At 34.1% G+C, this 25,640-nt stretch overlaps 1 protein-coding gene across 1 annotated transcript in view; it reads right to left on the bottom strand.

The window, feature by feature from the left end:
• LOC133182212 (uncharacterized) overlaps positions 1 to 25,335 on the bottom strand; it is an 87,806-nt gene extending 62,471 nt beyond the window's left edge. The window contains exon 1 of the mRNA XM_061316968.1: positions 25,289 to 25,335. The gene's annotated coding sequence lies outside the window, so the exon portion shown is untranslated. The remainder of the gene's footprint in view (positions 1 to 25,288) is intronic.
• Between the last annotated feature and the right edge of the window lie 305 nt (positions 25,336 to 25,640).

The following is a 25,640-nucleotide window of genomic DNA, read 5'->3' as shown; positions in this document are numbered from 1 at the left end:
CCCATATTCTAAAAAGTTTACGCACACCGCACAAATGGCCATAGCATTAGCTCTTTGAGCCCTTGGCTCAGAGGAGTTAAAAAAATGTACAAGGAGTACATAAATTATACATGGACTTGAATATAACAAACATATTAGCACACATCTAATGATGAAAATGAAAATAATTGATAATACACTTTTACAACGAGTTATTCTAAAACTTTACTTCAAATGTCAGAAAGGCCAGCACAGCCAAACTACTCTTAATTGTCTCTGTTTTAATTACAATGTCAATCGCAATAACTCTTTTCTTTAGATCACTTCATTTCTTATTTGTACATAGTTACATGAAATTCATGCACGGCGCTACACCTGTCAATCAAAATTGTAAACTTCTGGGGCCACTGCTTTATAGATACAGTGCCTGCTCGATGCAGTGTAATATTTTGAAACAACGTTTTAATTAAGACTGAAGATGCATGCTGTGAATTTATCAAACCTGCAGTCCTAATTGACGATCCGTTCTTACATGTATATTCTAACTAATCAGAGAGTCCAGTATTTGTGACAAGTTTTGATTGAGATTTCACTTTCCCTTTAGAATAAAATGATTGATTAAATAGATTATGCATATAAGATGAATACCTGTACTACATATAAATGTATACTTTTCACTTTGTAACAAGAATCTGTTATTGACAATTAAAAGTGAAGAGTTTAGGTAAAATGGCAAGTTATTTAAGGAATATTTTTAAGTTTTGTGTGAGTTATTGGTGTGTAAATCACACAGACTTGTCACGTAAGCCCAACCCTGATCGACCTAGCAGAAACGGATACACCTATAGATAACATGGATTTATCAGTGCCTTCTCACGGGCCGAAATTCGGCCCAATTCCCAATTGAAAATGAATTCAGTTTTTCCCAATTTGGCAGTATTTTTTACCAATTGAGAAACAATGCTTTTATTTTTAATTATCTTTGGAAAAAAGTAAAATTGTCAGATTGTCTGTAATTTTCATCTATTTAACTCATTTAACAAAGCTACAGTCATAACACGTTTAAAAACACTGTAAAAACATCACCAACTTTTAATCCGAATTTCCTCTGTTTTTCTAAAACTAATGATATTGTGTAATTATATAGATTTATTAAGTTATTTCCACCTACTCAATTGATCTGCGAGTGAATGGTAAGGACTTTAGGCATTATTTCAAATAGAAAAATATATTTTCAATGCATTAATACATATTAAAAGAGGACTTTTAGAAAATGTGTACTTAATATAATTTGTTGCAGGAGGTTTATAATCTCCAGAAACAGATACTATAATGACCTAAATTGAAATCTCATACACACATGTACATGTACTACCCTAGGCTGTATAAATACTTTATACTCTGATTTAAGTGCATTTTACTTTTATTAGTCTATTATTCATAATTGATCTCGTATGATGAAGATGGATCATATTTAATTCTCGTTTGGTTGCCCAAATTAGAGTTCATGCTGAAATGTTAAATGAATTACCCCTGAATACATGATTTAGGCAACATTTTAAATTTTTTTCCAATTTCATCAAATATCCGATAATTTTTTCCCAATTCCCCAAAAATGGTGTTTCCCAAAATAGGCTGATAAATCCATGGATAATAGTTAAGCCAATTTAGTGTTGAGAGATACATCTTAATTGAAGTAAGGCTGACTGGTATTTCACTGAATAAATTCAAATGTGTATAAAACATTTGTTAATTTATAGAAGTAAATTCAATATACAAATCTTTGCAAATTTGATACTCAATTGAGATCAAAACCCTCTGAATTACTAAGTAAATAATGAGCATTGCCTACTGTGCAGGTACATAACAAAATTTAAAGAAGGACTCGATTGAGAAAATATTTGAACATTAAATTTGATAGTTGCATGATCAAATTATTATAACCTTTATTTCAACGTCAATTACTTTCAATATTGTTAAACAATTAAATTGTATTTTTCTTCGATCTGAATTTAACTTAAATTTGGATCCTAATTTTTAGTTTGTGGGGATACCGAGGTTTATAAGATATCACATATCACTGAAGAGCACAAAAAGAAGTTGAACATCATGAACCAAGCACTGATTGACAAACAAAAATCAGAACTATATGTAAATGAAAATTACATTCAGTCTAAAGTAGGAAATGAATTTAAATAAAAAGAGTTATGTGATCTAGACAATAAAACTTAAAAGTACTATTGACGTGTATTATTTTTATTAAAATAAACATTGCTGGTATTCAAAATGAAATTGTTGAATCCTAAATTATTTTTATTTTTATTGTTTGACCAGACAATGCAATTTTTTGAGACAGAAAATCGTAAACCAAAAAAAATAAAAACTTTGGCCTTAGTGATGGAAGTCTTGTGATAAGTAATATACATATTATTTTTTACATCACTCTCTTGTTTCTCCATTTATTTTTTTATTTAATATTAAATAAACATTATACATAAAAAATACTTTTAAACATACAATACTTCACGCCTTTGTAATAGCAAACAGTTTACATTCAGCTCTGTCACTTTGTGTCTAAAATTTTGTAGCCCAGTCCTCGTTCACACATGGCCGCAGAGAGCCGCGGTCATATCGGTGTTAAAATACATTGTGTACTCATAGTTATTAATGGAAAATTGGGTTTGAAATCATGTCGACTCTTTCATATTATTTTATTTCACTCTAGCTATCTCACGCTTGTTTTAATCAATCGTAACCGCCTGTACATTTATTCATTTCAAGTTTTATGCATTTTAATTGCCGACTAAAAACTAGCTAGGTTTGCAACAATTTATTTTCTGTATTTATCGAGTTGGTAATTGTTTTATGAATATTAAACTGCATGTACACATGAATGATAATTGGTAGTGGAGGTGACATTTCCAATTCTCGGTAAAATCTCAAAAATTAAATTAAGCACTTTTGAGTTTGGAGTTATTTGATACTAAACTTAAAATGTTATTGTACAGAATGATATACTATTTCGTTGAATACACAGAATATCTCAATTGCACGATTTTACCAGTTTACGGGTATATGCTTGTAAGTATATATATGCACTTTTTTACATAGAAGAGCATCCAAAATATATACATCCCGAGCTTTCAGAATATGATTAAAAAAAAAATATAGAAAATTCATTACTGTATGTTTCTCATCATCTCTACAATTAAATATCAAATAAATCAATTCTTATTTTCATTATTGAATTTCTGTGTATTTTAGGTACATAAATTATTGGTTCGATCTGATATTGAGTTGTATTGATAACGATAATATTAACATCCTTCTGGTCAGTCATTGTTAAGGTTGGTGACATCGCAATTAGACACGTAGATACTAAGGTGCCAGTAAATACTTTCACCTTAATTGTTTTCATTGAGTGTGTTTCATAATTAGAAATAAATTGCTTGAGGACGTCTTGTTCTCTCTTCTCACATTGGTAGCACGTATGAACAGCGGTATGAACACACGCTTGTGTACAAAGCAAACGGGTAATTCACAAAAAAGGAAAAACAGAAGAAAAAAAAAATGTCTGTGTAAATGAAAAACACAATCGCAGTAATGTGTATTTGAACGATCAGCATACTTTTTTTTATCCTTCTTCCATGCATTTCGACTATATGGAAAAAAAGATCGGCAAATTCAGGGCTCTCGATTCTCTATAATTGGGGCCGTTAAACGGCCCCATTCCCAATGCAAAAAAGGTACCTTTTTCCCAAAGTGTAAATTTCCCAATTTTTTTATAGCAAAATATTTTTTTTTTAAATCTTAATCAATGAGACTTAATCGCCAAAAGTGAAAGTAAAACAAACTAGTTCTGTGTTAGACTGTATAAATTAATGCATGCTACCTATATTCTTTAGCTGGTTCGGCTTCGATAAGGAACGAGGTTTTCCCAATTTTCCCCAAACTGATAAAAATTTTCCCAATTTGAACGGCCCCCGACCCCAGTCCCAAAAAGTGGTGTGAGAGCCCTGAAATTAGACCAGGACCTTTGGTAATATTCCAAAAAAAGGTGTTGGTCCTTTGAATGACACTATATCCGAACAGTAATTAAACAGCCTATCAAATATATCACAGCGTCCATAAAAGGATGAAACTTTGTTGTGTAAATAAAGTAGTTCTTACAAATATGTAACAAATCTTCAACAGCTAAATAATTATTTAAATATTTCAAAAAATACTAATTTAGTTCTAAGAAAGCCATGCAGTTGTATACAACTATTCCAAAAAAATCTTTCATGTTTACTTAGTAATGGACCGACAGGTGGTTAAATTTCCTCTCATCACTCTACGTACAACCCCCCCCCCCCCCCTTAAAATGAATACAATGTCTTATTTCAGAGCCGAGAATGTCAATCGGTTGATTTTTTCAGGTACGTATACATGTAGGTTAGGGCTGGTGTTGAATTCCGAGAGAAATTCACAACCTAATTTTATTAAACCAATAATCATACATGACATTTTTTATTCACGAATGGTCAAATGAATGAAAAACAAGGTCTGCAACAATTAATATCCATGACTGAGCTTTCCTATTTTATTAACTTTTTAAGGTCTTTCATTTTATTTCTAAAACTTAACAAGAGGCCCATGGGCCTTATAGGTCATCTGAGCATCATGTAACAAGTTTCCAACAATTGAATTTGGTTCGTGTTTTAAACCAGAGGCCATGAAATTCACAATTTTGAAAGAGGCACCATTGCTTATCATAACTATACACTTAGCATGCTTACTCTGGTTACTTAATACTCAGAGGTAGATCAGAGTAACAAAGAGAAAATGCATTTCCACTTTGTCTTTATAACCAGTTGTGCAACCCACCCCACAGGAACCACTGACTATGGGGCCACATATTTCAGAATTTTGGAAATTTTATCATAAATTTCATTTCATCATAAATGGTTGATTAATACCAAAGAGCAGATTTCAAAGCATTAATTTATTTTCAGACCATGTACACCCCCCCCCCCCCCACCCGACCAAGGGGCCCTGAAATTAACCATTTTGGAAGAGGCACTTTTCTTCATATTAAATATATACTTAGATCATTGGAATAATACCCAGGAGCAAAAAAAAAAGATTTTCAAGGAATTCATGCATTTTCACTATATAATCATTAGAGCCCTACCCTAACACCAGAACCCCTGACCCAGGGGCCATGAAATTCACAAATTTGGAAGAGGCATCCTTCCTCATCATAACTATGTACATATTTCATTGGTTTAATACCCAGGTGCAGAGAAGAAGATTTTTAAAGAATTTATGCATTTTCACTATATAATCAATAGAGCCCCGCCCTAACACCAGAACCCCTGACCCTGGGGCTATGTAGGCTATGTAACTGCATCAACATTTTTTGACCTTGACCTTTCTTTTGATGTTGACCTAATTTTTCTTAAGTTAGTGTTTAACTCAGTTTTAAAGAAAGCATTCATATTTTTATCCAACTTCATATGCTGATACACACTTATAAGAGCTATCAAACTTCAGCATTTTTTTAAACTTGACCTTTCCTTTGACCTTGACCTCACTTTTCTTAAATAGTGTTTAACTCAGTTTTAAAAAACCATTCAAGATATTTTTATCAAACTTCATATGCTTCTACATGCTGATGTAAGCTTTTAACTGCATCAAGATTTTTTGACCTTGATGTTTCCTTTGACCTCACCTTTCTTAACTTAGTGTTTAGCTAGTTTTAAAGAAACCATTCAAGATAGCGTGATCCAACTTCATATGCTAATAGATATTAATTCTGGGTATTAATTGCTTCAACATTTTTTTAACTTGACATTTCCTTTGACCTTCACCTCACTTTTCTCAAATTTGTGTTCATCTCAATCTTAAAGAAACCATTCAAGATATTTTTATCAAACTTCATATGCTAATACATACTGATGTAAATTTTCAACTGCTTCAACATTTTACCTTTCCTTTGACCTTGACCTCACTTTTCTTGAATTTGTGTTTAGCTCAATTTCAAAGAAACCATTAAAGATATTTTTATCAAACTTTATTTCACTGATACATACTGATGTAAACTTTTCAACTTTTTCAATACTTTACCTTTCCTGTGACCTTGACCTCACTTTTCTTAATTAGTGTTTTGCTCAGTTTTGAAGAAACCATTTAAGATATTTTTATCAAACTTTAGTATGCTGATACATATCAGTGAGAGCTATTCAATTGTATCAAACACTTTTGACCTTGCACTTTCCTGTGATCTTGACCTCACTTGTCTTTAATATGCATTTTGCTTAGTATTAAAGAAACCATTTATAATTGAGATATTTTCATGTAAGCTTAGGGGAATTTATCATCTATATCCATTTCTTAAGATTTCAATTTTAATTTTAAATGAACTATTCAAGATATTCTCATCTAACTTCATACACTAATACAGATTTTAATGTTGCATAATATATACACTCGGCAGGGCATTCATGTCCTATAGACATATTTCTAGTTAAATCATTGTGTTGAACCTAATAAATTATTTCGACTCAATATATGGTCTGAAAAAACATGGCTGAACATATCCAGTCATTTGGACAGGTCAAGGTCACTGACAGAGAAACTGTAAAGTCGCTACCATATTTCTACTAGTGAAACATTGCTGATATCATGCAGAGTGTGACATGGCCTTGACTCAAGTTCAAGGTCACTAAGGATAAGATGTTTTTGGGATGTATGGACTAAAAGAACATCTAAAAACACGTGTGAACTTTTCCAGTCGGTAACACACGGATTGGATTTTTATAACCAGAGTTTGTCATGGCTTGATGCATGGTCATTTGGAAAGTTCAAGGTCACATACATTCCTTTACAGTCTTTTTTCCTAGCGAAACATTGTAAGTTGCTTCCCTTGCAACGAGCTCGGCTCTAGTTGTATTTATAAAATTGCTTATTTATTTTTTACCAGTCAGTATTTGACTGATAAGGTAAATGTGTACTATGATTACACAAGCATGTGGCAAAGGAATGTGTAAATGTCTATAAATAATCAGATTTATCCCTAAAAGATAAATACAGTTATTGAGAATGATGCTTATTGCTTTCTATTTTGAAATTACGTATTGCTTACAAAGAGCAACCCGTTTTCCGGAATTATATGGTCCTATCATGACGATTCTATGGTTAATAATACATCAGCATTAATGAGCATGCGCTAGGTCTTTTCAACTCCCCATCTTGTTCAGAGCAGACGAAATCATCGGTGTTCAAAAATAAATCAAGTATCATTGGTTAAGTATTTTATCAATCGAAGAAATTTAAGTATGAAAATCGCATAAGACGAACATATTAATTCATATTTAAGGAATTTGTTTAAAATTTATTGACTTATTTGTTAGAAAATGGTAATGTAAAACAACAGAATTTTATTTTCATTGCTTGATTAAATAGAACACATGTTGGAATATTAATAATTGGGAGTAAGAAAATCTTTGACGGTTTTATTCATTATTTGCAAGAAAATGAGCACTGGATTGTTGAGAGTGGGATCTACAAGGAGATCCAAGACAAAATCGCCTTATGCCAGACCCCCTGCACGTGCTTCCGGCCCCTCGGCGCGCCCGGTGCAACCAACACAAGACTCCTCACAAATACAGCATGCGGGAAGTGGTAGCCAAGTGATTTATGCTCCTATCGGTGGCCTACAAGACACATCCGAGGTCAGTCCCGTGAATGCCACACTGCCAGTGAACATCACAGGTGACCAGCCTCAGCTGCAACAGACCTTTAGTGTTGCCGCATCTCAAAATATTCCAGATGTGCAGCCTCTGCTTCAAGACGCCTCTATGACTACAGCAACAAAAAATGTTGTGTATCAGCCAGGTATGCATGTTAATCCCCTAGTCAGTATTACATCAGATCTTGGGGCTAATATCCCATTGACAACACAGGAAAAAATTTGGAATAATGAGTATATAGATCTTGCTAAGTTATTGCATTTAGATCCAGCTGCTGAAATTCAGCAACTGCTTGTGTTTGAAGATGGAGAAATTAAAATAAAAAATAAATCTAAGGATAGAAAAATTGCAAACATTTCGGAATGGACTGATTCCTTTTTGATTTATGCTGCCATCTACTTAAAAAAGTTTCCACAGCACATTCAGGGCATAATAAAGTATATCAGTTCAATAAGGCTAGGGGCTTCTCGGTCTACTACACTAGGGTGGAGGGATTATGACATTCAGTTTAGACTTAGGCGCTCAAAAAATAGTATGATCAGTTGGGAAAACATTGATGCAGAATTATGGTTGATTTACATGGGTCAGGCAGCAGTCGCTGAACGCAAGCCTACTTCTAATTTGCACCAGCACAAGCGTTGTTATGATTTCAACTTGAAGGGTTCATGTCTTAAAAAAGATTGTAGATTTTCACACTCTTGCCTTAAGTGCGGCCAAAACCATCCCTCCATCAACTGTTACAGTAATCAAACCAGCCATAATACATCAAAAGGGGCTACTCACAATGTCGGTCGTCAAAACATCAATCCCAATGTGACCCAATCAAGATTTTCAAGGCCATTTCGGCAATAAAGATCCATGCCTTTGGGATCTAGGTTTTACACCGATCAATGTTACCACTTTAAACATTTTGTTACAAGATTATCCAGAAAAAACTGAGGCAAATCAACTTTTACATGGGTTTACATTTGGTTTCTCATTGAACTATGAGGGTCCGCGGGATCCAGTATCTTGTAAAAATATGGTTTCAGCATTAGAGCATAAAGATGAATTGTTAGCTAAACTGAACAAAGAAATTGACCTAGGTCGCATAATGGGTCCATTTGATGCCCCCCCATTTCAAAATTTTCATTGCAGCCCAATAGGAGTTTTACCTAAAAAACAGGGTGGTTGGAGGTTAATCACCAATTTATCTGCTCCACATGGAAAGAGTATTAACGAATTCATTAATCCTGAAATTTGTTCAGTTAATTATTCATCTTTTGATCAAGCTGTTAGCATGGTACAAAAACTGGGTACAAATGCACAATTAGGGAAAATGGATATTTCAAATGCATTTAGGTTGTTACCAATTAGACCCGAAGATTTTAGTCTGCTTGGTGTTAAGTTTCTTGATAAATATTATGTAGACAAATGTTTACCTATGGGTTGTGCCATATCGTGTGCTTTGTTTGAAAAATTTTCCAGTTTTTTACAATGGGTGGTAGAGTATAACACCAACTTGAAAAATATTGTTCATTACTTAGATGATTTTTTATTTGCTGGAGCTCATGGTACAAACAATTGTAAATATATGATGGATTCTTTTCAAAATATCTGTAACAGATTAGGTGTTCCTCTTTCAGAGGAAAAAACTGAAGGTCCAACAACATATATAGTGTTCTTAGGTTTAGGTATAGACTCAGTTAATCAGTCAATTTTCATTCCAAAGGATAAAGTAGAATCTTTACAAAAAGAAATACTTGAAATTCAAGGGAAATCTAAGATTACATTAAGGCAGCTTCAGTCTTTAGCTGGCTCATTAGCTTTTATTACAAAGGCCTTGCCAGCAGGTAGAGCATTTACATGCCGCTTATATGGTTTAATGTCTGGTGTTTCTAAGCCACATCACTTTGTACGACTTTCCAAAGAAATACATAGTGACCTCCAAATGTGGTTAACATTTCTTGATGAATTTAATGGAACAACAAAATTTCCAGAATTGGAATGGGAATCTGACAAAAATGTACAATTTTATTCAGATAGCTCAGGTTCAGTGGGTTGTGGTGTGGTTTTTGGTACTTCCTGGTCTTATCTCTGTTGGCCACAGGAGTGGAATGTTGATATAAGAAAAGGCATCACTTTTTTAGAGTTTGTTCCTATAGTTTTAGGATTTTACTTGTGGTCAGACAAATTACAAAATAAGAAATTAATATTGCATGTTGACAATATAGCTTTGGTTGAAATCATGAATCGGAAAACATCTAAGAATAAACGGGTAATGATTTTGATGAGAGAATTAGTATTGCTTTCTTTGAAGTTTAATATTCAGTTTAAAGCAGTTCATGTAAGAGGTTGCATAAATGAGATAGCAGATTCAATTTCTCGATTGCAGTGGAACAGATTCAGGTAGTTAGCACCATGGGCAGATTGCCATCCTTATCAAGTACCTATTCAATTTTGGAACCTTTTGAAGGGCATGTCAATCATTTAATTGAAGCTAGCCTCTCCAACAACACAAAAATTGCATATGACAAAGCCATGGTTGTATTTAATGACTTCAGATTACAATTTAATTTGCCTCTATCTTGGCCACCTCCAGTAGATCATGTAATCAATTTTGTAGCTTTTCTAGCATCAAAAAATCTTTCTCATTCTACAGCTAATGTATATTTATCAGCCCTGAGTCACAGTTTGCAAGTGCACGGATTGGACAATCCAGTCAAATCTTTCATTGCGCAAAAAATGTTAACAGGTTTAAGAAGATCTAAGCCTACTAAGGACATCAGAAGTCCTGTAACATATCAGCTTTTACTAAAAATTTTGGATGTTTTACCTATGGTTACACATTCAAAATATGAGCACTTCTTATTTGGGTCTACATTTGCAACTGCATTTTTTGGTCTTCTTAGAATAAGTGAAATGGCAGTAGCATCAAATAAGAGTCGAAGAAATGTACTTCACCTTTCAGATTTACAGTTAAGTAATGAAAATATCAAATTAAAGTTGCGTTTTTCTAAAACAGATCAGAGTGGAAAAGGTTTAGTCATTACTATCAGCAAATCAGTAGAGTCAACAGTGTGTTTTAATTTGTTAGAAACTTTCTTGCAATTCAGATCTCTGGTGGATGGCCCTCTATTTTGTCATATCAATGGTACACCATTATCGGCATACCAGTTTTCAAGTGTATTACACAAAGCATTGAGATTTTTAGGTATTGAAACAAAAACTTTCAAAACGCACTCTTTTAGAATAGGAGCTGCTACTCACATGTATTTGTCGGGCATATCTGAACAAGAAATTCAAAGAAAGGGAAGATGGGTGTCAGATGCATATAAGCATTATCTCAGACCTGAGTTGATTACATTTTAGATGCAAATAATGCTATTATGATGGTTACATCATTGTCATATTGTTGTTAACCTGATATCAAAATTATAATTGGAGTTGGATTCATTTGATTGCTGTTTTCAAGTGCATAATTATGTAGATTGTAATCATTGCTTATGTATTGTTCATAAATCTTGTAGATTCAATCTGGATTGTGGGATCATCCCTTATTAAAAGAGCAGAACAATTTTCTTTGAGTTCTCCGGAATTTGGCACAGACCTTTCTTTACCAGGGGTAAAAGTGTTATGGAAGGGAATACCAGGGTTGAGTTTTGCCAAATTCTCTGAGGTCATTTCTGACCTGTCCTCTACAAAGCCACATCCGAAGTTTCTTGTTATCCATGTAGGTGGTAATGACATTGCCAAACACAATAACCCATTACGAAGACAACAAAAATTTATGAAAACTGTTATCAACAAGTTGAGTTTGGTTATGCCTTTGACATGCATTGTCTGGTCACATATTTTGCCCAGGGTATATTGGCGTCATTCAACTTCAAATGTTGCTGCAGAGAAATCAAGATCTAGGATTAACTAGAACTGTCCAAAGGGGACAAATACCCCCCGCTGGGTTTTTCAGAGGTGCCAAATCACTAATATTTTATGGATCTAAGAGGTGTTCAAAATTTTCTTATTTAGAGTGAAAAAATAATTGCTCATTATATTTTTTTAATGAATGAAACCAAAGGACAACCTAATAAAACATCAATAGCAATACATTGTAATTACATTGTTTTTTAATACAATGAAAAAATAAATTGCAACTATCTGCCATCTTTTTGAGACATGACATTCTGCAAATTGATTGTTGAAAAAAAATCAATTAATTACAAAATCAAATTAATCTTGATAACTTTATATCAAATTCATTTTAAAAATGAAAGGCTGGTCATCCAGTAACTATGTACTATGACAGACAATAAATTACAATTAAGAGAATTAAAGAACAGAGATCTTTAAATTCCCAGGAGATATAGATAACACATGCTTGATCACAGATGCCCTAACAACTTCCCACACTGAACTCATTAATTTATCTCTAAACTGGATGATGTCCATTCATTACTCCCAAGGGACAAATGGATTTACACTATCTGCTGTGTAATGTAAAAATTGTTTTTAATACTTGGTGATTTTTTTTTTTGTTTTAATGAATATAGTTTTAAGCTGTAGTTCACATTTTTGTACAGATGTTCTAGATTCTATGTCTCAAACCTTAGAAATAAACCCAAAATGACTAAGTCAATAAAAATGAAAAAAAACCTGTAAAATGCAGAAAAATTACCAAATAATGTTGAAAATATCAGGTGCACATCTTCATATGGTAAATAATGAGTGTACAAATTTTCATACAATTCTATGAAATAGTCTTTGAGAAAAGGTCAGGACAAAACCACATAATAAAAATGAAGAAAAACACCTGTAAAATGCAGAAAAATTATTCAATCATGATGAAAATACCAGGTGCACATCTTCATATGGTGAATAATAAGTGTACAAATTTTCAGACAAATCTATGCAATAGTCTCCGAGGAAAACTCTGGACAAAATCTTGTCTACAGACAGACGGACAGTCGGACGGACAGACAGACGGACATGGTGATTCCAATATACCCCCCCTAAACTTCGTTTGCGGGGGGTATAATAAAGTACCCTGACATCAGTATTGTTCAAAGTAAACTCTTTCTTAATGATGGAGTTCACTTATCTCCCTTAGGTAATTATGTCTTTTTGTCAACAATGCAGGCTGCTCTTAGGCAATTTTGCTCTGGTAATGGTTTTGTTTATCCATCAAAGTGAACAGTGCATAATTTTGGAATTGGAACTGTTGTGGCTTTATGAAGATGTTATGAAATAATTTGTGTGTAATTTGTGAATGGTATATTTTACCTGTGGTCAAAATTCAGCCGCTTTGATGGTGGTTGGATTTCATTATGCTTGAAATCCAATTGGCGCAATTTTGACAAGTAACCATTTGCTGAGGGATACTGTTGTCTCCAGGTCCCCCAGCTCTGATATGGTTTGTTTAATATTTGTGAATGCTATGCTGCCAAAAGCTTACAAGTGGTAAGATCGGCGCATAGGGCATGAACATGCGAGTGGCATGTTAACTGTGAATGTAATTTGTAATAAAAAGCCATGACAGTTCCGCCAATATGAGTTGTATTATTCTTCCAAATTCTACAAGATACATTTATGAAGTGTCTTGCATAAGAAAAATTCAAAAGCTGAGGTTATCAACCTTTAATAAACAGTTCTTATTAGTGTTAGGAATTTCGAAATAATCAGATTTATCCCTAAAAGATAAATACAGTTATTGAGAATGACGCTTATTGCTTTCTATTTTGAAATTACGTATTGCTTACAAAGAGCAACCCGTTTTCCGGAATTATATGGTCCTATCATGACGATTCTATGGTTAATAATACATCAGCATTAATGAGCATGCGCTAGGTCTTTTCAACTCCCCATCTTGTTCAGAGCAGACGAAATCCCCTCCCTTCCCTCCCTTAAATATTATGGTTGGTTTGAGTTTTTAAATTTATTAAATAAATGTTTTTGGCTCCTTTTCTGCTATGTGCTTTCTTTCAATTTCAGAAATCGTCATGGCTTATATACTGATGAAGAATACTGTGGACTTCGCTGTGAATGTGATAATCCTGACTGATTTGTGTTAGTGCAATTTTGACAAGTAACCATTTGCTGAGGGATACTGTTGTCTCCAGGTCCCCCAGCTCTGATATGGTTTGTTTAATATTTGTGAATGCTATGCTGCCAAAAGCTTACAAGTGGTAAGATCGGCACATAAGGCATGAACATGCGAGTGGCATGTTAACTGTGAATGTAATTTGTAATAAAAAGCCATGACAGTTCCGCCAATATGAGTTGTATTATTCTTCCAAATTCTACAAGATACATTTATGAAGTGTCTTGCATAAGAAAAATTCAAAAGCTGAGGTTATCAACCTTTAATAAACAGTTCTTATTAGTGTTAGGAATTTCGAAATAATATCTTTGATGGTGGTGTGCATGGAGATGATGAATATGCAAGTCAAATTAATTTTAAATGGCTATTTATATATAATTTAGGGTCCTTCGGATGAGACCTTAACAAGAGGCCCAAGGGCCAGATCGCTCACCTGAGCACTGTGGCTAGGAAAAAAGGAAAAATCAGTTTAGTATTGAAAAGCATAAATGCATAAGTGGTCCCAACCTACCCCTAAAAAGGGAGTGTGTGGGGGGGGGGGGGGGGGGGGGGTTCATGATTTGAACAAACTTGAATCTACACTTCTATCTGAGGATGCTTCCGTATAAATATGACAAACCGTGGCTTTGCTGTTCTTGAGATTTTTAAAGATTTTTCCTATATATTCCTATGTAAAACTTTGATCATACATTGTTGCCCCACCCTACCCTCGGGGGTCATGATTTGAACAAACTTGAATCTACACCACCTGAGGATGCTTCCACATAAATATGACCAATCATAGCTTTGCTGTTCTTGAGAAGAAGATTTTTGAAGATTTTTCCTATATATTCCTATGTAAAACTTTGATCATCCATTGTGGCCCCACCCTACCCCGGGGGGTCATAATTTGAAAAAACTTGAATCTACACCACCTGAGGATGCTTCCACATAAATATGACCAATCATAGCTTTGCTGTTCTTGAGAAGAAGATTTTTGAAGATTTTTCCTATGTACACCTATGTTAAACATTGATCGTCCATTTTGGCCCCACCCTACCCCTGGGGGTCATGATTTGTACAAACTTGAATCTACACCACCTGAGGATGCTTCCAAATAAATATGACCAATCTTAGCTTTGCTGTTCTTGAGAAGAAGATTTTTGAAGATTTTACCTATGTACACCTATGTTAAACATTGATCGTCCATTGTGGCCCCACCCTACCCCCGGGGGTCATGATTTGAACAAACTTGAATCTACACCACCTGAGGATGCTTCCACATAAATATGACCAATCATAGCTTTGCTGTTCTTGAGAAGAAGATTTTTGAAGATTTTTCCTATATATTCCTATGTAAAACTTTGATAGTTCATTGTGGCCCCACCCTACCCCCGGGGGTCATGATTTGTACAAATTTGAATCTACACCACCTGAGGATGCTTCCAAATAAATATGACCAATCATAGCTTTGCTGTTCTTGAGAAGAAGATTTTTGAAGATTTTTCCTATATATTCCTATGTAAAACTTTGATTGTCCATTGTGGCCCCACCCTATCCCCGGGGGTCATGATTTGTACAAGCTTGAATCTACACTACCTGACAATAATTCCACATGAGTTTCATCTTTCCTGGCCCACTGGTTCTTGAGAAGAAGATTTTTCAATAATGCCATTAATTTTTTGCTATTTCATAATTATCTCCCCTTGGAGTAGGGCGTGGCTCTTCATTTGAACAAACTTGAAACCCCTTCACCCAAGGATACTTTGTGCCAAGTTTGATTGAAATTGGCCCAGTAGTTCTGGAGAAGAAGATGAAAATGTGAAAAGTTTACGACAACAACGATGCAGACGACGCCGCCGCCGCCGACAGACAACAGACAAATTTTGATCAGAAAAGCTCACTTGAGCCTTCGGCTCAGGTGAGCTAAAAACCAAGGCCCAATATCATGGCAGGCGTTGGCACGTAAAAGATCCCTCATTGCTCAGTGGCCCTGAGTGCCGAGTAAAGGTCAAAATTTGAAGCCCTTCACTGGTATATGGTGACATCTCTATATGAATGAAAAATTCTCGAATGGGATGTAAAACAACATACCATCAATCAATATATATAATTTAACAATCAAGAGATTATATGAAATATAACAATTTCAAGAAGACTTGTTCACTGTTTATGTTCTAACAAAAATGTACTTAGGTTTTAAATATACGCTAGCGGTAAACAACAACAAATTGGCTATGGCTCTAGGTAATACTATGGTATGTCCATATGATAGCCGTACTTAAAAAAAAACTCTCGAAATCCTATTGTGGTGTAAAAAATAATTTGATCAGCTATCAGTTTCTCCAACCTGCAGTAAATAAGCCTTATAATTTCCAGATCAAGTCCTTAAAATATTTGTACCTGCACAGTATACGCACTTCAAAAGGCTTTGATCTAAATTTGTATACAAACAAATAATTCAAACTTATTTCAATATATCTTGTGAAATACAAGTGAACTTTACTTTAACCAAGACATATAGATATCTTGACACCAAATTAAGTAATATTTGTGTCTGTTAAGTTAGGGTTGGGCACTCTCCAATAAACCAGATCAAATCTAGCATATTGAGACATTGCTGTTGGAGAAGTGATGGTAAAGGGCATCATGCACCAAAGATTTGATGAATTCATTTTTCCAAGCAGAAATTTTTTTAAAAATGTGTGCCATTGCTTTCAGTGAGAAATTACCCCGTTTTCATGACAGTAACTGCAATTGTGGGTTTGCACGTGTTTATTTACGGACATAAAATAAAATGTTTGTATGTATCAGTCAGGGGTGAGACTGAAATCCGTCATTTTTAAAAATGATGGATAATCGTCATGTTTACTAACTACGTATTTTCATCATTTTTGTCAATATGACTTACTATCGTCATATTTTATTTTTCAACATAATTCTTCTATCCTGGATACATAAAAGCGAAATTTGATTCACCGCTGCAAGAAGAGTGTTTACCTAATTTTCATTTCATCCGGGTCACTAATTACTGCCGACCACATGCGTTAGAACATCAACATGGAAGGTGAAAGTTATTATTTTAGCTATAAAATGTCAAATTTTGGTAAATAATGCCCCATTTTTACACTGCTTTTAGCCATATAAAAACACATAGTACACTGTCTGGAAGAATACCTACTTGTAGAGAAAAGTCCCAACAAAAAGTTAAAGCCATAAAAAAGTAGTGCGCCCCTTAAAACAAGCGAGATATTTCAGTGCGCCCAGACTCTCCATTTTGAAAAAAGACAAAATATCGTCATTTTCGTCTTCTTTGGTTTTTAATGCAAATAAATTGACAAATAACTCTTCTACTCTTATTTTTGCTAGGGAAATTTGTACTGTCAACATAACCAGTATTGTAGTCAACTGTAATAGAGAAATGAAGTTTGTTTACGATGTTTTTTGTCCTTTTTTCGGTTGGTGGACCTAACATTTTTCAAAGAGAGGTAAATCTGTATTCTAGAAACACTGTAAATTTTTATGACTGTTTTTTTGTCATCTTCTTAAAAATGACGAGTTTTAGTCATAATAAAAATTTATTTTATGACTAAAAATCGTCATTTTAAAAATGACGGATTTCAGTCTCACCCCTGACTGTATATAGGTCTCATAAATTGATAAGCGCTTATTTGACTCAGATGCATTCTAAAATTTACAACCCATCGGTCAGCTCAGAAAAATCTGGAAAATGATATTGGGACAAATACATTATTTTTATTTTCATCATGTTCATGATTGGGGAAATCGTAAATCAATAGAAAAAAAACTTTGGCCTTACGCAAGTTTGTTTTAGGGAAACATGGTACACAATTACATACTTTGAAATAGATATGTTCTAAAAACTTTGATTTGTCCAGTCAACTGCATCATCGATAACCCATGGGTGATTCACATCAATTCTCACTATCTCTTGTGGACTAAAACCTGTGGTTTGTGAGGATGAGTCAACTGAGAACTGTAAATTAACTGTATCATTTGAACAAGTTTAATAATTTTAATGCACATCTTTCAGATGCATACTGTGAAATCACAAATTTTCATGGGGGTTTAATTTTCGTTGTTTTCGAGGTATGGAGAGACCCACGAATTTATGACCACCATGAAATGTAAAATGTCATATGCATTACTACTAAACATACTCCAACCACGAAATCAAATCCCCACAAACCAATATTTTTTCCTCAAACCTTAAAAATATGACCCCACGAAAATATGTGATTTTACAGTAATTCATGCGAGAAATTTAGTCACCAGGGGACTTGAAGGTTATTTAAGAAATGAAGGTTGCTTTTCCGTGGATGATGAAGGATTACCCTAAGGTCAAGAAATGTATTTTGAAAAATGCAACCCAAGGCCTCAACCGAAGACATTTCAAAACTAAGGAAGTTATCCTTCATCATCCATAACATGAACTTCATTTCTATTATATTAACAGCTCTAAAGTATGGCTGATCAAAAGATAGATTATGCATAATGAGATTGCATTCTGACTTCAAGGGATCAAGATAATAAAATGATTGTTGCTCAGTTATATATATTATTTATAGGAAAAAATTGGGACTGGAGACTCACTTTAAGTCATACATGTAGAGACCAAGAACTTTGAGAGATTGAAGTTTGACAGAGCTCCAGATAATTTTTACCTCAAAGTGTATTTACTCCCTGATTTCCAAATCAATGCAGATTTTGCTTTTCAGCAAAATAATCACAGAGTATTTTGTTAATTTATTGTTCTTTTGACATCTAATATGATATTTAGCTTGTTATCAAAATGTGTTTTTGAAAGAGGAATGTAAAAAAAAAAAAAGAGACAGATTCTGCATTTATCAATTAGGTTAATGAAATTTAGTAAAAAAAAAAATTGTCAGCTTTTAGCCATAATTGAGAAACATGTCATTTTCACCAGAAAGACCATACAGTAGGCAAAGTTACCACGGGCACACAGAACTCCATTCAAGATTAGGCCTATATCGACCGCAGCAAGAGTTACCGAGAAAAATATCCTTCCTTTGGCCAGATAAAATTAATCTTTAAATTCTCATCCCCACCTGCCCCTCTCAAAATATCCTGCCCTGTTGTTTTCTATTTTGTTTGCTTGTTTGTTTGCTTTCAATGAAAAATATATAATAAGGTTTTGTTATATAAATTGTTGGCATCAATCGAGATAAAATTTTTAGAGTTACTCCCCGTTTGCATTTAAAGTCGCTTGGCGCTATTATAGCACAGGAACACATGGAAAGCAAAAAAGCAATAATTTTTATACAATTAATAAAGGTTGTCAGCGCACTTTAGATGATATTATTGCTACAGAAAATGGTAAATATACAGGAACTGTTTAATAAATAGTGATAAAGGATAAATTAGACACCATGCGTGTTTTGCGCAATTTTGACAATATCGATCGACGTGTACGCGTCAAGAACAAAATTTGGATGTTATATGAACAGTGGAAATCTGTGATATTTTCAGACAAAGTACGAGTATTTAATATTCAAATCTTTCTTCCGAACTGGAAATCAGCCTAAGTTATTTCGAATACACTTATAAATCAAAATTCCTTTTGATAAAAATTCAAACACTGAGCTGACCTCAATTCACATAATTAGTTAAATAATACTTGTATCATTCAATCCGTTGTACGCAGTACTTTAGTAGTGTAATGCTTATTTATGATTGCTAATGCGTAATTATACGCCCTGTTTTAATTTTTAAAGAGTATTTTGAAAAATTCAATGCATATTTCTGCAAATACGCACCTTATCTGGAGCTCTGGTTTGAGCCATCAAGATTTACCTGCATTTAAACCTACTTCTTGCTTTACTTGCATTTCGTAGTCAAAAGCGGGTAAGGCACAACATAGTGAGTACATGATTTTTAATACAGTCACAATGATGATGAATACAACATACACCCAATTCCATTCTCTGGTAGATATAGAGCAAAGTTACATGCCTAAACATAGTAAGAGTGCCTAACAAATCTCTAATCTGTACAAATATTAAAACTTCCCTTCATCATGTTCATGCATTCTTAGATAAAAGGCTTATAGAGGATTTCTCGTGCATTACTTTTTTCTTTTTTCAACTCTTTTAACAAAAAATTTCCAACCCCCTCCTCCCAATAAAAAAATTTTTGTCGTGCAAGTGCACAATAAACAACAACTCTGACCTGTTTTAAAAATGCACCTTGATAATTATTAATTTCTATTTTCAAAAATGTAATGGGACTGGACTGCTACTCTAAAGGTGCGGTCACACGATGCAATTTTTCATTCGATTTTCATTCGACTTGCTCAGGTAAGTCGAATGGAGTTGATTGGTGGGGTGGTCATACAACCGATTTTACGTTCGATTTACAAATGACTTTAGCAAGAAATGAACAGGTACTTGTTATTATTTCTTTTAGATGGAAGTAATTCTGTTCAGAGACATGTCTCTGTTCTGTTTAAAAATAATAGAAAAAACTAGACGAGCTTGTTGCAAAGCAACAAATACGTCTTCCGTCTAAATTTCAAGGAGATGAGATGGAGATTGAGAGACATCTACGGTCATATGAGCAAGAATGAGCCATCTACCATTACTTCTGGTTTGACCGGAAGTGACGTCATTTCGACGACTTTTAATGTTCTCCTTAGCTGCTACATGTCATTTTGAACAACTTTGCTTCTAGGATGTTATACAAATTCTCAATTCTTTTTGAAATATAAGGAAAACATTTTTGGCCCTTCTAGCTCCCTAATTTTAGGGGCCAGCCCCTTATTGTTGATATCCTTTGAAAGATCGTAACATTCTACACAACTTTTGTTCTATATGTTTTAACAAAATATTTTCAAGTCAAGAGATATTCTCTAAAAAATGCTAAAAAATTTGATATTCTCAATATGACTCTTTTCGGAGCATACCGAGCGCCAACGTGCGGCACTTCCGGGAAAAATGATCTACTTAGTACAAATCTATTAACGTTGCTCTATCATCACTGAAAATATCAAGTTCCTATTACAAGTGGTTTTTAAGAAAATGAGCGGACAAAGTGAACCTCTAAAAATCACTAAATCGCAGAAATCTCCGGACTGGAAGTGACATCATCAAAATAAAAAAATATATGTCTAGATTTTTTTATGTTCTACCATACCTGAAAGTTTCATGAAAATCAAACAAGCCATTTCCAAGAACTTGCGTGCACAAAATCGGTAGGAAAAAAAACAATAATAAAACTAGAAAGTCTGCTATTGCAAGCAATAGCGTATGTCGCCCCAAACTGGCATGTGAAAATAAAGCATTACTCAAGAAAAAAAATTATTAGAGAAAGACGACACATCAAAAACATACTTGCTTCATACACTATAAGGAATGTCAAAAATTTGGTTTTAATATATTTTATGATAGTTGTGCAAATTCATTTCATTTCTTAAATAAGGTAGCAATGCTCAATAAATGTTTAACTTGTATAACAATACTGTATAAAGAAAGAAATATTGTTTTCTTATAATTTCCTAAAGTATTATCTGTTAATTAGATTTTAAAATACATTGCATTATGTCATGAAATTGACATCAGAAATCAAATGGAAATTAAATAGACATTTCATTTTTTCATCACTAAAGCAATACCTGTAAGCTTGGACAACCATCATCTCGTATCAGTCCTTTCAGTACTTTGATGAAAAGAAACTTCTGATAGCATACAATGGTCACGTGACCGCGACTTTTCTTAAATCATTTGTTCCTTACCTGGCCTCAGCGACAAACTTTGCAAAAATAAAATATCCCATGCACAACTAGGGTTGGTGATTTTTATTTCTGTAAAGTTTCATGAAGATTTTGAAAGGCATCTACGAGAACGCTCAAGTACAAAACTAAGGTGAACCAAAATACGACTTCGTTCCGGTAGCTGAAGCGATGGATCTGCTCCAATTTTTTTGCGGGAAACAATTTGATTTAGTAGAAGGAATAAACCTTTAAAGTTTCCAAAAGATTGCTTGCGTAGTTACTGAGAAAAATAGAAATTAAAGAATTTTCACTTTTCGTCCATTTCCATGGCAACGGTAGGAATTTAGAAAAATTTGAATGTTGACTGCACACCTAGAGTTTCTAATTATAATTTCTGTAAAGTTTCATCAAGATTGTCCAAGCAACCTCTGAGAGCATATGTGAGCATAATACTTTTTTCTGTTTTGTTTCTATGGTAACTGTGTGCGGCCAATTTCAGGTTTTTTTAAAAATAGAAATTACTTTGACACAATGCAAGGAATCATCCATTAAAGTTTCAAAATGATTGCTTGAGCAGTTACTGAGAAAATCGAAGTTAAAGAATTTTCACATTTCCTCTGTTCCCGTGGCAACAATTGACAGTTTGAAAATTCTAATTGCGAATCGCACAACTACAATTACTGATCATCATTTCTGTAAAGTTTCATGATGAATGTTCAAGGGACCAGAGAGAACACTCCAGGACAAAATTCGTCACTTTTCGCATGTTTCCATGGCAATGGTAGCCATTTTGAAACTGAAAGTCTCGACTGCACTAGTACAACTAGTGATCGTCTTTTGTGGAAAGTTTCGGGAAGATTGTCCCAGCCATCTGCGAGAAAAATCCCGGACAAGGTTATTAGGCGTACAATAGCAATATGTCGCCCGACTTCGTTCGGGGCGACATAAATAGTGGAAAAGAAACCTAAGAATAACAGTAAGGTCTTCTCCTGAAGACAGAAGACCTTAAAAATCCTCTCAATTTAATATTACTTCATTTTACCCCATATTGACGTTGATGTTGACGTAGTTTACACTGTACACGTGTCAATGATCACTCAAAACTAGATGAAGTTTATTACTTTCTACTTCGGCAAAAAAGTCTGCTCTATATTTTGGTCTACCAGGGCTCTCAATTCTCTATAATTGGGGCCGTTTAATGGCCCCATTCCCAATGCAAAAAAAGGTACCTTTTTTCCCAAAAGCAAAGTGTAAATTTCCAAATTTTTTTTTATAGCAAAATATTTTTTTTTAAATCTTAATCAATGAGACTTAATCGCCAAAAGTGAAAGTAAAACAAACTAGTTCTGTGTTAGACTGTATAAATTAATGCATGCTACCTATATTCTTTAGCTGGTTCGGCTTCGATAAGAAACGAGGTTTTCACAATTTTCCCCAAAATGACAAAAATTTTCCCAATTTGAACGGCTCCGGCCCCAGTCCCAAAAAGTGGTGTGAGAGCCCTGTCTACCAACAAAGGTGAAATAATATGCATATCACAAAAGTTAACTTTGTCTGATAGGCCAGCCGTTGACAAAAAAAGTATAAATGAATATGCGAGAAACATCACCTTTTTATAGATCTTTTCATAATTTATTGCAAGTATACGGCAAATTGATAATCCTGTATTGCATGAATCTATTAAAATTCACGCTCTACAAGAGTTGATAAAACCGGAACAAAATTAATTTTTTGTAGTTCCTTAAAGGATAGACTACTGTAGATTCCTTATTTTTCGCGAGTACTTAATATCGCGAAATGGTTCTTTGCTGCCAAATAGCGAGAACAATAATTCGCGAGCGACCGATTGATTAAGAGATTTTACATGGATTTCAGCCACATAAAAATAAAAGCGAGTAATTTTATTTCGCGAGTGGTGCTTCTCGCGTAATTACGCGATAATTAATTCCTCGCGTATATTTAGGAATCTACAGTATTTTCTTTAATTTATAGATAAAAATAAGATTAAAAAAAAAAAAAATTCTACTGATTGTATGTAAATTAACTAATTATTAAAATGTTTTAAGGAAATTACTGCTGATTATTGTGGAAAAAATATTGTGTAAGAGAGACAGCAGTCCCCCTCCCCCCCTCCAAAATAATAAGCTCAAATAGTTAAATGTACACGTAATACATTGATTGATTGATTGTATATTGTTTAACATCCCTTTCGAGAAATTTTCACTCATATGGAGATAAATAAATTGCCGGTGGAGAGCTGCAAATTTTTTCCTTTGCTCGGCACTCAGGGCCATTGAGCAGGGGATCTTTTTCGTGCCAGCACCTACTGTGACACGGGACCTCGGTTTATACAGTCTCATCCAAAGGACCGGTCTCCATGTCCCACAGTGGGATTCGAACCCGCGATGTAAGGATCAACTCATTACTTCGCGACTCTAGAGCAGACGCTCTAACTACTGCGCAACGCAGGCGTCTGTAATACATTGTATTTGCATGTATTCTAATTAAAGCGTTCGCCAAGAGATTAGTAACATATTTAAGATTTGCAGAATTAATTTGTTAATTTATTTAAAACTGTTAATTTTAATTTTCTAGAATTCAGAATTTCAGGTACAGAATGAAGTTGTCACTCAGGGTTTCTACTATATAATAGCTATGTTTTGTAGATACTGGTAGTAATTTATAGCAACATAAAAAAATTGCATGAAAGGTCTTAATTTTAATCAGATTTAAGAACATGTATGTTAATTTTAAAATACCCCCATTTTTGACAATGTTCATGACTTGAGTAAAGTTTAGTCTATTAAATTCAATTCTTAAATAAGCCAAAAAATATTTGCGATAAATCATTTATGGCATAATATGGATTATAGACACAAATCTTCGTCACTGCGAGCTCTTAAAGCAACGCCTGGGCGAAGAGAAAATTAGGACTTTACACATTGATCCAAATGAATTTTTTTCCGCAGTTACCTGTGGTCCCATAATGCTTAGCGAATTGCATCTCACCACAAACTACGTTCTCGCAGTAGCAACAAAAATTCGACAAAAAAAAAAACTCACCTTGCTTTAATGAATACGTATAGCAGACATATAGTAGATCTAACGTTCTTGATTAAAATTAGCACTGTTCAGACTTCGTTTTGATAATGCAGCAAACATACGACGTCATATGACGTCAGAGTCTAGACGTAGCAAATGCAACGTGCAGTTTGACGAGCCCGATCTGAATTAAAACTGAAAGGTATCTGCGCTCGCTTTAAGGTATCACACCGGTAATTGACCAATCAAAATGAACTTAGTCAATTGTAGTTCCATACATAATAAAGAAATATTTTTTTGTTGTGAGAATTTTTTTAAATTTCCCTTATTCTATTTTTACATTTTTGGTATCTGTGCTTAGGATATTTTATGTACTTTGTAAAATATTAAAGGTTTTTGACAGGAACTATTTCTTTCGGGGCATAGGAGGCCACTTCCTGGGGTGCACACAGGATGTTTATAAACACATTGAATACACGTGGTTTTGAGGGTATTCCTGTTTGCGGATGGAAAAAATCAGAAAATGCCGTGTAGGTACCCTATTTTTTGGTGTCAGCTGATGTGACTGGTAACGTTTAACACTTCCTGCTAAATATTTTTTCATGAATTCGAATACCTGATTTTTAATGATTTTTTATTCTATATAGAATTACATAGTGAAAACAATTACCGGTGTGATACCTTTAACGGTCGCACCGTCAACATATTAACTAGCCTAGCTATCCTTACCTTGGAGAAACTCATTTACACGTGTTTGGCAGAGAGATTCCTTCAATCAAAGTCCACAGTTCTTAAGACCATGGGATGGCGCTGCAAATTTTAGTTCCTGTGATAACGATTTTGACTATTTGCCATGCGCTAGTGCCTTTAGGTCGTAAAGAGTCAAAATCTAAATAAATTTTTGCGGCAACATTCCCAATAAAATAGAACTTCGAACCCGATGCAATATAGCCTAAAGTCGAAAATAGTTAAGTTGAACGGAGTATCGTCGACAAGTTATCATGACAGATCGGATAAAGCTTTCTTAAACTGTTAGAAGGAAAAGGTAGCTTTTTTTGCTTAAACTATGGCACTATACAAA

The sequence above is a fragment of the Saccostrea echinata genome, unplaced genomic scaffold (assembly GCF_033153115.1).
Source record: "Saccostrea echinata isolate AGI-Se365-2 ecotype Australia unplaced genomic scaffold, CSIRO_AGI_Sech_v1 ptg000009l, whole genome shotgun sequence".
Classification (NCBI taxonomy): Eukaryota; Metazoa; Mollusca; class Bivalvia; order Ostreida; family Ostreidae; genus Saccostrea; species Saccostrea echinata.
This window is presented reverse-complemented; position numbering and strand designations above follow the sequence as displayed.